The 13,363-nt window shown below is 43.6% G+C and overlaps 1 long non-coding RNA gene across 27 annotated transcripts; it reads right to left on the reverse strand.

Annotated features, from left to right (window-relative positions):
* Positions 1–5,098: 5,098 nt before the first annotated feature.
* On the reverse strand, positions 5,099–12,102 carry LOC109732715 (uncharacterized). Of its 27 annotated transcripts, XR_012189919.1 has the most exons (11): positions 11,590–12,022; positions 11,418–11,514; positions 11,269–11,315; positions 9,585–10,018; positions 9,430–9,503; positions 9,238–9,315; positions 8,529–8,607; positions 7,414–7,548; positions 7,251–7,317; positions 6,462–6,530; positions 5,099–5,463 (listed from the first exon to the last, which is right to left on the reverse strand). It is a non-coding gene; the product is annotated as an uncharacterized lncRNA (long non-coding RNA). The 27 variants fall into 26 exon arrangements; XR_012189910.1 differs by having other exon boundaries at positions 7,423–7,548; positions 9,430–10,018; XR_012189929.1 differs by having other exon boundaries at positions 7,255–7,317; positions 7,420–7,548; positions 9,243–9,315; positions 9,430–10,018; positions 11,590–12,102.
* Positions 12,103–13,363: the final 1,261 nt, after the last annotated feature.

The raw sequence follows: 13,363 nt of genomic DNA on the forward strand, positions 1-13,363 counted from the left end.
GCATACTCGTTTCTTGTCCTCTTCAACTTATCGATCTTCTTTGTTCATTGCGCCCACCTCTTCTTTTCTCTTGAGCCTTAGTTCTTCTGCTTCCTCCGATCTGGCCGACCCATGCTAGACACTAGAATGGTATTTCTAGCCACATTTGTCATTTCTTTCTATCAACATTATTTGCACTATCATCCATCTCCATTGAGGAATTGTCCCAGTTCTCGGCTTTTGGGTTGCCATCATCATTCCTCGAATTACACTTCTCGTGCTCTTCCAACAAATCCCTATAATGTTCATGGGCAAACAGTTTGCCCAATCGACTTGGGCATTTGTTTGTACTTCACTTGGGCTATCTCATCCTAAAACAAACAAACGCACAAATTGATGAGAATTCTCAAAGTAATGCAACTGTGTCAACAAAAAACAACAAGCTTTCATACATATGGATAAATGCTTACACCCCTAGGAGGAGCGGGCTTCACTTGCTCATTACAACTCACCCAATGATTGCACATCCCTTGAATCATAAACCGTTAGTCTGTGAGAGATTTGACCATCGTTTTTCATGCAAAATGAAATATGAAACAATCCTCAATGCATTTCCAATACATTGTTGTCGATTGATGTTTCCCGACAATCACATCGAGATATATCTTGTCATGCTAGGACAAGCGCAACATCCACATCGGGCTTAAAGTTGCTTCTCTGTATTGCCTTCTTTTTCGATGAGCCGGAACCATCAAATTACAATTCCACATCTTAGACGGTGTCATGATAAAAAGTGAGGACGACGTGACCTCGAGATCGACATCATTGTCTTAGAATCACCTATCATACTAGAGAAATTTTTTGTCATTGAGGGTCGATCCCCCAAATTCAGAAAATTACCGCAATATTTGCCAACAATTTCCATGGCCATCTCACATTCAATTGAACCAAACCCGAATAAAAGCCATATGATGCCTTTTTTACCTCATCACCGTTGCTGATCCGGCGTATGACTGGGAAGCTACCATAGTTTTACCCGCCGTCAGGGTGAAGCGAGAAGGGATAAAGGCAGCGCCGACGCCCTTACCAGTCTTCTTCTTTAGTATCTTCGCTAAGAACCACTACATCACTAGTGGGGTGAGGCCGCTGCCTCCACGTGGCGACATAGGCACCTCTGCTCTGGACACTTCGTCGATAGGGGCGAGCTCGACCATTGGAGCCATCAGAGGTGCATAATCCACAGGAGCCATAGGAGCCGGAGTCATCGGAAGCTATCTTGGGACGGAGGGAGTAGAACCAAATGGTTCCACTGCTTGCACACACAACAACATTGGAAGAAAAGAAAAGAGGGGCTGTTTGGATTGTGACTATCTTAGTCCTATATTGCTACATTATTTTTGCCACACTTGCCTTACTTGAGTTGTTCAAATTGTTGGTCACACTTTGGCTTGCCTAAGGAAATCTTGCCATACTTTTTGTGTCTATGACATGTGCGGTTCACTGCTCACTAAAAATTCTCATTTTAGGTGTGGTTAGAACCAAACACCCACCTACCGTACAAACTTACGTAAGATGATGTGTGGTAAAGTGTGATAAGGTGTGACCAGGAACCAAACGGCCCTAGGATGCATTTCGAAAATATAGGAACCGCTCTAATATGCTGTTTCGAATGTAGGAATTCAATTCAATAGACATAGAAATGCTATAACGATGCCAGATCCTAACGGTAATAGCTAGTAGGTCCCACCTGGCAATCCTAGAAATTCCTGTGATCCGAACAGCGACTGCTGCTACCGTCTGCTCCCTCTGCATTTTTATTATTCCGTCTCCGCCACCGCACATGGCAACGACGGACTGGAGTGGCGAGAGATGGCGACGTACGGCCGCGCGCGGCGCCGTTGCTTCCGCGGCAGCAGCGGGCGCGGCCACGTCCGTCTCTGTCCCCGCTCGCGCCTTGCCGGCTGCTTGCGGCGGCGTACAACGACGGCGAATAATAAGTTGGATTAGAAGCGCGCGCGCGCCCAGTCCAGCTGACGGCGACGGGCCCCCTATCGTGTCGCCGTTCCGACCGGCGTCGCGGTGGCGGAATGGACGGGACGAGAGGCGCGAACGAATAATTGGTGGCGTGCTCTGATCGATAGATCGATGGTGCAATGTGGTATTGTAGCGTGCTGGGCCGTGGCTGCCACGTGAGCGGACGCCGTCCGTATCGACAGCGCGCGCTGCCTGCCGGTGGCCGCATCGGCGGAGGTGACCGGCCGATGGGGCTTGCCTTTTCCGGCGGCCAATCCTTCTTTTTTCCTTTCCAAATCACGTGGCCGTGGCACGACGAGGGGTACAGAGTAATAGACACTGTTCATCTCCCTGTCCACCGATCCTCCGCGTGTCCTGCTCCATGAATCGCGACGGATTCGCGTCCGCATTTATCGATCGGACCAATATCTCCCCAGCATGCATCCTTACAGCGAGTGACAAAGCAGTACGCGCTGGCAGGAGCTGTAAGACGTACAGCACATGATCATACATGATCTCCTACCTGCTGTGTACGGTACGCATGCACATCGAAGCCGGGCCGTGGTAGCATGCAGGCATGCAGAGTAATGGTGGCTGCAGAAGCAGAACAGGCAGTGATCCGCAAAGGAAGTAGTACGGTCAATAGATTATGTGGACGTACAACATAAACAACCGGACAAGATTAGCAGCAGGGTTGCATTGGTTGGATCACTGTTGCTCTACAGATCGCTGCTAAGGACCCTGACGAGGTGGATCCACAATCTTGCACATCCATCGCTGTTCTTGGTCCCATGGTACCCGAAGGGTCTTATCGTATAAATTCCAGGGACTTATCCCCAGCCGCCGGAATTATTTGTGGACGAAGCTGACTCCCGGATTTTTAGATTCATCTCTCGGCCACTCAGAGCATCTACAGCCCGACACATCAAATCATCTCTCATACGCCTGCGGACGCACCGGTCAATGATCGGACAGGAGAGAGAAGAAAAAAGTAAACCAATCAGACCCCTCATATCATCCCTATACGTCTGGGCTGTCCGCGAACCCTCATATCCATCTCAAATATGAGAGGATATGAGGTCTCGCCGACGCACCGGGCGCGCTCGGGCACTCGGCCACGTAGGATGCGGCCCCACTCCGAACCACCTTTTCTTTTTCTTTATTCATTCTTTTATTTCTCTCTCTTCATCTCCACAAATCACGTGCAAGTGACCAGACATATGAGGAGAAAAATTAGCAGTGTAGCTGCGAGGACAAATAAATAGGGACTCAAAACGGACACACCCGGTCATTAAGGGGTCATATTTGCTATGCCCAGCTGTAGATGCTCTCACCACTCGCTTTCTCCCTTTGCGTGTCTCCACTACAGCTAGAATTATTTATTCACCAACCCATTGATTGGATGGTTTTTTCCAAATAAAATTAATTTTTAATGACGAAGGCGAATTTTGTGCCCGTTTTATTAGGGCAGATAAAAATAAAATAAAAGGAGTACAATTTGCCAGGGTGGATTTTTTTAACACAGTACAATCGAAATCGCTCACATGCACGAGCATACACTCACCCCTATGAACGTAGACACATACATCCTTCACATACGATCACCTGAGCGAATGTGCCGGCATAACATCTTGAGATTTTACGAAGTCACCGCAGACGCCTGGCGGTCGACGGGGACGTCTCCTCCCACTGAACGAACATCGTCGGAAGCCTGAGTAAATTCAGGAATAATGCAAGCACCAATGTCAAAGTCTAGGACCTGGACCTTAGTGGGCTGGGGATACCATTGTCATCCAAACCATCCAACCAAGGGTCGGTTAGCGCCTCGATGAAACTTCTAATCGTTTATACTTATAGAAATCGAGGGGAAACCCCTTTTACTCATATAAAAGAAAAAATGGAACGAAAGAACCAAGAAAACTATGGCCCCAAAAGGGAGGGCAAAATAAACTTTTTTACGTGAAAAAACAAACGCCCTTCCCATTTCAATAAGATATATTGAAAATAAATAAAGTATCATTTTTTGACACTCAATTTATCGCACAAGTCATATTTGGTCCTTCAACTTTTTATGGTATACATCGCCCCCTCACTCCCTCCCCCTCTCTCTCAATCTCACTTTCCCTCTCCCTCCCCCTCTCTCCACATCAAATAACTCAGATCCCTCCCACTTGCTAACCACACAGGCGACAATCCCAACTTCTTAGCCACTTCATCTAGATAAATATTAGCACGCACTCCCTCTGTTCTAAAATATTAGACTTTTTAGAGATGTCAATGCAGACTACTTCCTCCGTCCCGGTGTATAAGTCATTCGCGTGGTTCTAGGTCGACAATTTAACTATTTAAATACGTATTATATGTGACAAAAAATATATGTTTAGAAACTACATCCGTGTAGAAATCTAGTGATATACTTTTCATGACATATAACACATATTTATTTCCTCAAACGATTACCTATTACTACGTGAATGACTTATACACCGAGACGGAGGTAGTACATAGAGAGCAAATGAGTGAATCTACACTCTAAAATATGTGTATATAAATCCGTATATAGCCGTATTGAAATCTCTAAAAGGTCTTATATTTAGAAACAGAGGGAGGAACAGAGAATTCACATATGTGCATTGTGTTAAATTATATGCTTTTATCACCTTCTTTTGAATTGATATATTTTTTAGTGACAACAAACAATCTGTTTCAACAAAGCACACATAAATTTGCAAACCACCACATGTTAAAAGTAAACCTTCGCACTTTATTTGTATGGTACAAGGGAAAAATATTTTTTGTTGAGAAGCTTCCATATAAAGATTTACATTGTCCCCATGGGCATGAACGCAAATGTTTAAGGTCGACCCCCACTTTTGAAATGCACAATTTTTCAATTAGTTCCCTTTCTGGAAAATTTTAAGTTTCTCTGTTTATTTATTTTTTATTTTTGAAAATTTAAAGGTGCACAAAGGAATAAAAAGACTCTCGAAAACTTTCGGGTTACGTCCGAGGCAAGGCTTTCTTTAAAGCATATAGCTAGGCTGAAAAGCGCTCAACTAATAAAGAATAGATCAGAAGCGCGCCTTGGCGCGCGTTGCCTGGCTGAGCACGATGACCCACCATTTAAAACTTCAATATAACAAAGCATTTGAGAACATACAAATAGAATAACCGCTCGAAATAAATGTGTTCAATATATATCACAAACACTACAAAGATATATCAAGAGCAAGAGATAGATGCTGCCCAGGACAGCTGAGTTTAATATAGGGCATACAAATCAAATATATCTTTGTAGTGTTTGATTTGATTTGGTATATATTTGATGTCGGCTGAATCGCTGATGTCGGCTGCTGGTTGCTGGTTCAACTGGCGACCAGTCGATGTCCAAGTAGGCTGATACTGTTCTAGTTGGAGATGGCATCTTCATCGTTGTATGGGCAGCAGTCTTCAGGTGTTAAATTTCATTAACTGTTGCAAAATAAAAAACCTACTGTCATTTCCAAAGGGAAACAAAACCCACAAAACAAAAAAGAAAGTACTTTCAGCAAGAGAGTTGACATAGCCAGACACACGCGTACTGCTCATCAATTAAATATGAAAAGAACATTTAATGTGAATAAGCTGGTGTGGTATATGAGGATCTGTTCACTGTTCATATCTATCTATACTTGAAAGTAAGTTCCGCTGATAGCATGGTACACTTTTTAGACTGAAACAAAATAGCCATCAACGTTTTGCCAAATGCAGAAATCATTCCCTGAAACTACCTTCTCATGTTGGAAATAAAAACAGGGATAAGTTGAGTACTAATTTATAACTAATGGTGAATTTAAAACAAATAAATACCTAGACAAAGTGGTGCTCCATCTGGAAAAGGTGCATAGACTATAAACTAAAAAGTAAGAAAATACTTTCTGACGTTAAGGAGCATGAAGATATAAGAGTAATAGAAAAGGTCAAGAAACCACTGATAAAATTAGAAAAACTATCAGAAGCCACCAAATTTCCCAAGCTCAACTATAGAACATGTGAAGAAATACAGCTCGAGCACCAATTTATTTATGACTTAATCGCCAGCTATAACTCAATCTAATTACACAAAGAAATACCTGACAATTACAAATACATATTACCCTTGTATTACTGGTTCATTCTCAATCTAATTACTGGTTCGTTAATGTTTCCCCTTTTACTCATGTTCATTTTGGTGACAATTGATCATCCTATGTAATTTGTACATGAATCATTGCTGTCATATAAAAGAAATCCTAGAGCAGCAAAAAATGACAATGACTAAAATTAAAAATATATATAAAAGTATACCTAACACTAAACCTCACATAAGCAAGTGCTACTTTCAAGTATTTCCATTGTGTCTGTATGCATCACTACTAAAGAATTGAATAAACCAGCTTCAAATCAGATCAACGTCAGGTACACATCGGACAAAGATGACATGTTAGTACCTCTCAATAGATGTCTAATGTCTTAACCTTCCAGATTCAGTTTCTTTGATAATGTACTGCAGATGCAAGCTGCCACACCAACAGATAAAGTGACCCGGAATGTCAAATAAAATCCAAGTAAAATAGGATTTGAACAGATAAAAAAGGTGAGGGTAGAAACACATACTGTTTAGTTAATTTCTTTTAAAGAAGAAAGTTGTATACATCAGAAGACATATTCTATACATAATTTCCCAGAAGAAAAACCGAAGCATTTGTCTTCTATTCTTTGTTCATACTTAAACATGGCTATGCTGCTTGGGATAAGTGCCTACCTTACAGAACCATTATAGGCGTATCATATCTATCTGTTTCTCTAGTTGTACCATCAGATAAGTTATCTCTTGTTGTTTGCTCTAAATTCAACACAACATTCAAACATTGCACATGATAAGGCTGGAGCATAAAGATAAAATCTGTAAAGGAGGAGTAAATTGATAAGTAACCATTAATGGGGACAGAAGACAAATCCTCCAATTTTTAAGGTACACACATGACGTGAGCAGCTCCAACAAGCAAATCAATAGCTCACTTGTAGGGCATAGCAGAAACACACAAAAAGAATAATAAGCCCCACCAGAATCTAGATAAGTGACAAAAAAACACGATTCCATCTCCTAGTCAACCCAGCCGAGCAAGAATAAAAATACAAAGGGAATAATATACTCTTTGATGTCAGGCCTCTACCAACAAGACCACAAGCAAGCAAATGGCTGGAGATCTGAGAAGAGAAGAAGAAAAGGGATTGACCTACAGAACAATGGCCGACGCAGCAGGACAAATCGACCAGAAGCACCAGCACCCGCAGCTGACCAACCTGCAAGGGAAAAAGAGCAAATCAAGGATGAGCTCCAGGCAACCACAACTGGGATGGTCAGGAAAAGAACACATATAGATCGAGGGACGCAGCAACAGATACGACGATGGAGATGGCGCGCTCCGCCTGGATCTCCTCCTCTGCTCCAGCCATTGACGCGCCCACTGCGGTGTCGGAGTAGGAGGGCACAGGAGCCGACGGCATGCCTTGAGCCTGGTCAATCAGGGCGGTCTGAGGACCGGCAGCAGGTGGAAGCTCGGTCATGTGCACACAAAATATCAAATTCATTGGAGCACAACAAACAACAGCAGGAGTAGCAAGGCAAAAACCAACAATAGCAGAAATTGTAGGTCATGAGCAGCAACGGTCGGCCACAAGCAAGACATGCACAACGGCCGGCAATCAACAGCAGCAGCAACACGGCACACAACAAAAATAGCAGCAAGAGCCGACCACGATCAGGACCCACGCAAGAGGCGTCCACGAGCGCGACACACGTGGGGCCGCCGACGGCAAGAGAAAGCAGAGTTAAACATGATTGTTTGCCGTGATTTGCCCTTTGGGCCTTGCCATGAATATATACTGGACGAAACTTGATCATCAAGATTACATCGAGATGTACGGGATCCCATTAGGATCAATCTATGATTACAATAACAATGGCTATCCTTAATTACATGATTCTCTAGGGTTTACATTGATTAACAAGCAGCACTGCCATTAGCTCTGCCAGAAAAATGCTACTACTTCCATCAAAGATAGGAGGATACCTTAGAGAACAACAAAGCATTACATAGAACTAAGGCGCATATATGTGAAATATTTGTACTAAAGCCAAATTGCAGTTACTTTTTCTAATGATTGTTTGACTGCAGATATATGTTGATTTTATATACAAGCAGTATGGTATGCAGAAATAGATATACACAGCAATATCCCAGATGTAGAGTACTTGAATTCTATAATAATCAGGTATTATATACCTCGAAACTAAAATTTCCAAAAAAACTATACCCAAATTTGGTTTGGATTTGTGCATAAATCATGGTGCCCTGGCTCCATGGAGCACCAATTCAATGTGCAATATATACTGTATCAGTAGCGTTCTCCCTTACTATTTGAAAACAGCAGATTTAAGTTATGATGGAGACGTAGTTGTGAAATGAGCAGTAGGGAGAGTGTCCAAGAATCAAATGGAGCATCTGAATTACCTGGGTGCTCATTGAAACAAATTGTGCAGAGATTAGTTCCACAGGAGCCATCGCACTACCAGACTTGAGTATGGTTATCCTGCCATCAAAACCAAATGGTTACTACAGGAGCATAACACTATAGAACACTTAAATGTCAAAAAATGGGCAGTGCCAAACTTATAGAGAGTATACTACTCATACTTGGTAAATCTATAATGCATTTCTTTGGATTGAACAATAATATCATAATTGAACCAATTTTTCTGCTGGTTAGCCTATTTCAGATTGTAAGCACATAATTGGTAAATCTATAATGCATTTCTTTGGACGAAAACAACCTATACTTTGATCCTAAGGGTACAACATGGATTACTTCTAGATAACTGATGCAAAGTATCAGTAGTTAGTGATATTTATACACATGGTCTGCTTATTCCCGTTCTTTTTCATTCACACATAATGAAATTTCAGCTACAAGGTACAACAGATCCCGAGAAGAAAAATAAAAATGCCACGAAACTGCATGAACCATCTTAACTAATATAGATATAAGCCAAAAAATAATAGATGTACTGACAATGTCTAAATTAGCACGTCACACAGTATTCAAAAGGATAAATATATAGCAATAGATAAGGCAAAGCACCACTGAAAAAACACCATCACAGTATATAGCAACTAAAAACAAGAGAAAAATGAAATGCTCAGGAAAGGAAAAGTTCATTACCACACCTAATTGATGGCCTGCAGCATGAGTTCCAAGTGGATCTATGAGGGATACACGGATTGCATCAACCAAGCCATCCTTCAAGACAGCAAAAAGAATATATCATGGAAGAACCAGAGGCATCAAATCACATAAAAGACATGGCATCAGCTTTCAGTCCACAAAGAGATCGAGATTGAGACGGAGACGGACCTGTAGGGCATTGGCAGTCATGACACAACTATATGCCCAGCTCTCTTGAATAAACTTCTTGGAACATACTGTTTCTGAAAAAGCCACATAGATTACAAGAATGAGTACGCCTTGACATCAAACCAAGAACAATTAGAAAATAAATGTTCTCATACCACATTGGAGTGAATGGTCCTAGGTACATGCCACATATTGAGCAAATCCAAAGAATTTTATAAAATTGACAAACAGCAATCTGATTATATGGACGGAAAGAGTAATATACTGGTATCCACTCCCTTACGTATTTACATATTGAGAATATACATATAGCAAGTCAGTATATCATCAGAAGATAGCAACAAAGAAAGTATTGGATAAGTGATGAGAAACCAATGACAAATGAACGATCCACTCTTACGGCCTCCCTTTCTCTTTCGACATTTCATGGTGACCTCCTATTTTGTCCCTCTCAAACCGCAGGACACACACACATGCTAATCTTTATGTCAAGCTGCAAAGAAAGGGGGCGCGGCCAGCTGGGCGAAGGAGAAGGTGGCGGCGAGGACTGCAGCAGGATCCCAATGGAGCGGCTGGGTGAAGGAGGTGCCTAAAAGTAATAACAATTTAACTTGAGAAGGTGACACTCAATTTTAATATACTAAATATAAATACATTGGTACCCAGGATCTAAAAGCAGAACACAAACCACTGTCTGGTCCCCCAGCTGAACCACAAAAATAATGGGGGTGGGGTTGTGGGGGTTGGGGGTAACATGAATGCGCGGTGCAGCTCGTCCTCCCAACCAACAGCAAAAGCAGCCCAGGTTCCCTCAATTTCAACCATTGTAATTGGGGGAGGAAGAGCTAGCACGAATGCACACTGTTGCTGCCCCCAGTCAGTAGCAAGCCAACCACCCTAGGCAGAGCTACTACCAATTACGCGCATTATCAATATAACTCAGAGGTAGCATAGTTTTCTACCGAATGTATACATGTGTATAGTCACTCAGAGGTACCAGAGTTTTGGAATTCGAAGCGTTTACAGAAGCTGAAATAGAACCATATCTGTGTTTACATCAGGCTTATGATATTATGGCATGCCTTTTCTTCTCTATCCGTCGCAATAAACCTTTGATGGTTGACACTAAGATAAAGCACATGTTCCGTCAGAAAATACTCCCCTTATGGTCCAGTCCATCAAAAACAATATATTCCATTTCATGCTTTCTCAATTATTTTTGGTATCAATACAATTGGACAAGAAGAATGTATGATAAAGGCTGGAAGATAACAATAACCTAAAAACAGAAGATCCTCCAGAATCTAGAGTATTAGCAGAGTAGCGCGATACAACTGATATGTAGAATTAGGCAGTAATATTAGTAGTGAAATAAGAATATGGTTATATCTCACATACAGAAAAATATATCAGAATCTGTTATGGGTGAACTGAAATATATCTGCAAACAGTTCTATGATTTATCATTTCCATATGTAGAGGAACCACGATTACTTTGGACATACCTTATTAAGCCTCCTTGTGATTATTGTTTTCCTTGTTCCAGAGCTCATGTACAAATGATTTCCATGGTGATACAGAAAAAGGTGAAGCAAGCATATAAACAGTGACCCTCCCAGTGAGTGAACAAAATGTAAAAATGAAACTTCATTTTCATTTAGTGCAAACTATGATTCAATCTTTCTTCTTTTTCCAGCAAAATTGTTAGTATTCAACATGTAGTTGGAGACAGGGCTACAACTCTAATCTTGACTGACAGACACGAACAGGTCTCATACACTATTTTCTGCTGCTGGAAACTAAATCAAGCTAGTCAATAGAAGAGAAAGAGGAGCTTACCCATCTTCTTCTTCCTAGCAACTCTGGAAGACTGCCAATCCAGCACCCTGCAAATGAACAGATCACATATCAAATTGAATCTGAAACGAATGGGTGCAAGAGACAGGGGTTGGAGGGAAGGAAATGGGGGAAGTGGAGAGGGTGCTCACCGCTGCCTTCCCACGGCTCACCTTGGGTCGTCTTCTTTCCAGAGGTGCACGAACGTGTCCAAAGAACTGCAACCCCACAGCGGCTGCTGCACCAAATCTGAGAGAGAAGGAAAAAGAGGAGAGGGTGAGAGCTAGAGCAGATAAGAGAGGAGGAGGAGGGGGATGAACTCACCGCAAACAGAGGAGGCCCAGCCCGATGCGCCCTGCAAGGCTGCACCCCGTGGCCAGCGGGAAGCGGAACCGCGCGTTGGAGCGAGGGAGGAGACGAAGATGAGCCGCCAGAGATGCAGCGAGGCCTGGGCGGTTCCTGGCGCTGGATCGATCCACCAAAGAGCGTTGGTGGCCTCAAGCCATTGGAGCTCGTCGGCATCGCCCAAGGCGTAGCCTCACCCCCAAGAGCCCGACCGCCGCCGCTACTAATGGCTCCGCCGCCCTTCATGGTCGTGAGGGGCTAGCACAAGGGATGGCCAGGAGTAGCAGGGAGGCGCAGAGGAGCAGCGGCGGCTCGGGCCGGAGAGAAGGAGGGGAGCGAGAGCGACGGCTGCGCGAGAGATGCGAGGGAGAGAGAGAAGAGGGAGGGTGAGAAAACGCTAGCCGTCTCACCCGATTGGGGATGAGTCTGCGAACCAGGTAAAGCCATCTCGCGTCGGGTACGCGAAAAGTTGAAGATGCCCTCGGCGGCGACGAGAATTTCGGCGGTGGAAACGAGATCTTTACCGCTGGGGAGCGCAGACGGATGCATGGGACGCGCCACACACACACAGAATGACACGCGGGGGTCACCAGGCGCGCTACCCCACAAGTCAGTGAGACCCAGGGAGTGAGCGGCAGCGCGGGGAGGCAGTAACTATTCATTCCTATAGTGCTACTCTCAGATCTGACGGCAGAGTACGTCCAATGGCTTGATCCGACGACCCAAACTCCATCAAGCGAACGCATCCGACAGCCGAAAGTCGCTGAGCTCTGAGGAGGCTTGTAGGAGCATCCTTCTCTTATTTCTGGATTTGGACCTGGGTTACCTCCCTGGCATCCATCCTGTCTGGCAGGATGTGCTGGCACCTGGCAGGACCTGTAAGACGTACGTGGTCACATATGATATCCCGCGTACAGTACGCATGCATATCGGAGCCCAGCCGTGGCAGCCTGCATGCAGAGTAATGGTGGCTGAAGAAGCAGAACAGGACGTGATCCACAAAGAGTACGATCAATCGATTATGTTATGTGGACTCGATAATCAACCGAACATCCGTCGATCGGGTGCAGATCAAGCAGAGCTGTTGCTCTACAGGCCGCTGCTAAGGACCCTGTCGAGGCGGATCGACCATCTTGCACAGCCATCGCTGTGCTTGGTCCCATGGAACCCAAGGGGTCTTGTCGTGTAAATTCCATGGACTTATTCTCAGCCGCCGGAATTATTTGTAGACGACGGTGACTCTCGGATTTTTAGATTCACCCGGAGCTATAGCTCTCAGCCACTCACCACTCGCTTTCTCCCTCTGCCTGTCTCCGTAGCAGCTAGAATTATTTCTTCACCAACCCATTGATTGGATGGTTTTTTTTTCAATTAAAATGGATTTTCTAATGAGGAAGGCGGACTTTGTGCCCGTTTTATTACGGCAGAGAAAAAAACTAAAAGGAACACATTTTGCCTGAATGGAACTTCTAATAGTTTATATTTGAAAAAAAATTATTTGGGCTCCCGTTTATTAAACGAATAAATCTCTTATTCTTAAATTTTTTGCGCCTTGCCTTTAAGGGATAACGGGGGTGTCGATAGTTAGAACATGGCACATATTCTGTGATTTCTAGCTTCTTCATTCACTTAGTAGTACCATACCCGTGCGTACACCCAATCTTTCAATTGGTTTTTTGTTGCCAAATAGTTGGCCTTATAATTAATGATTGCCGAAGCTCTGAAGACAACTCTAGCCGAACCCTAAAAGGCT

This window comes from Aegilops tauschii, chromosome 7 (genome assembly GCF_002575655.3).
Source record: "Aegilops tauschii subsp. strangulata cultivar AL8/78 chromosome 7, Aet v6.0, whole genome shotgun sequence".
Lineage (NCBI taxonomy): Eukaryota > Viridiplantae > Streptophyta > Magnoliopsida > Poales > Poaceae > Aegilops > Aegilops tauschii.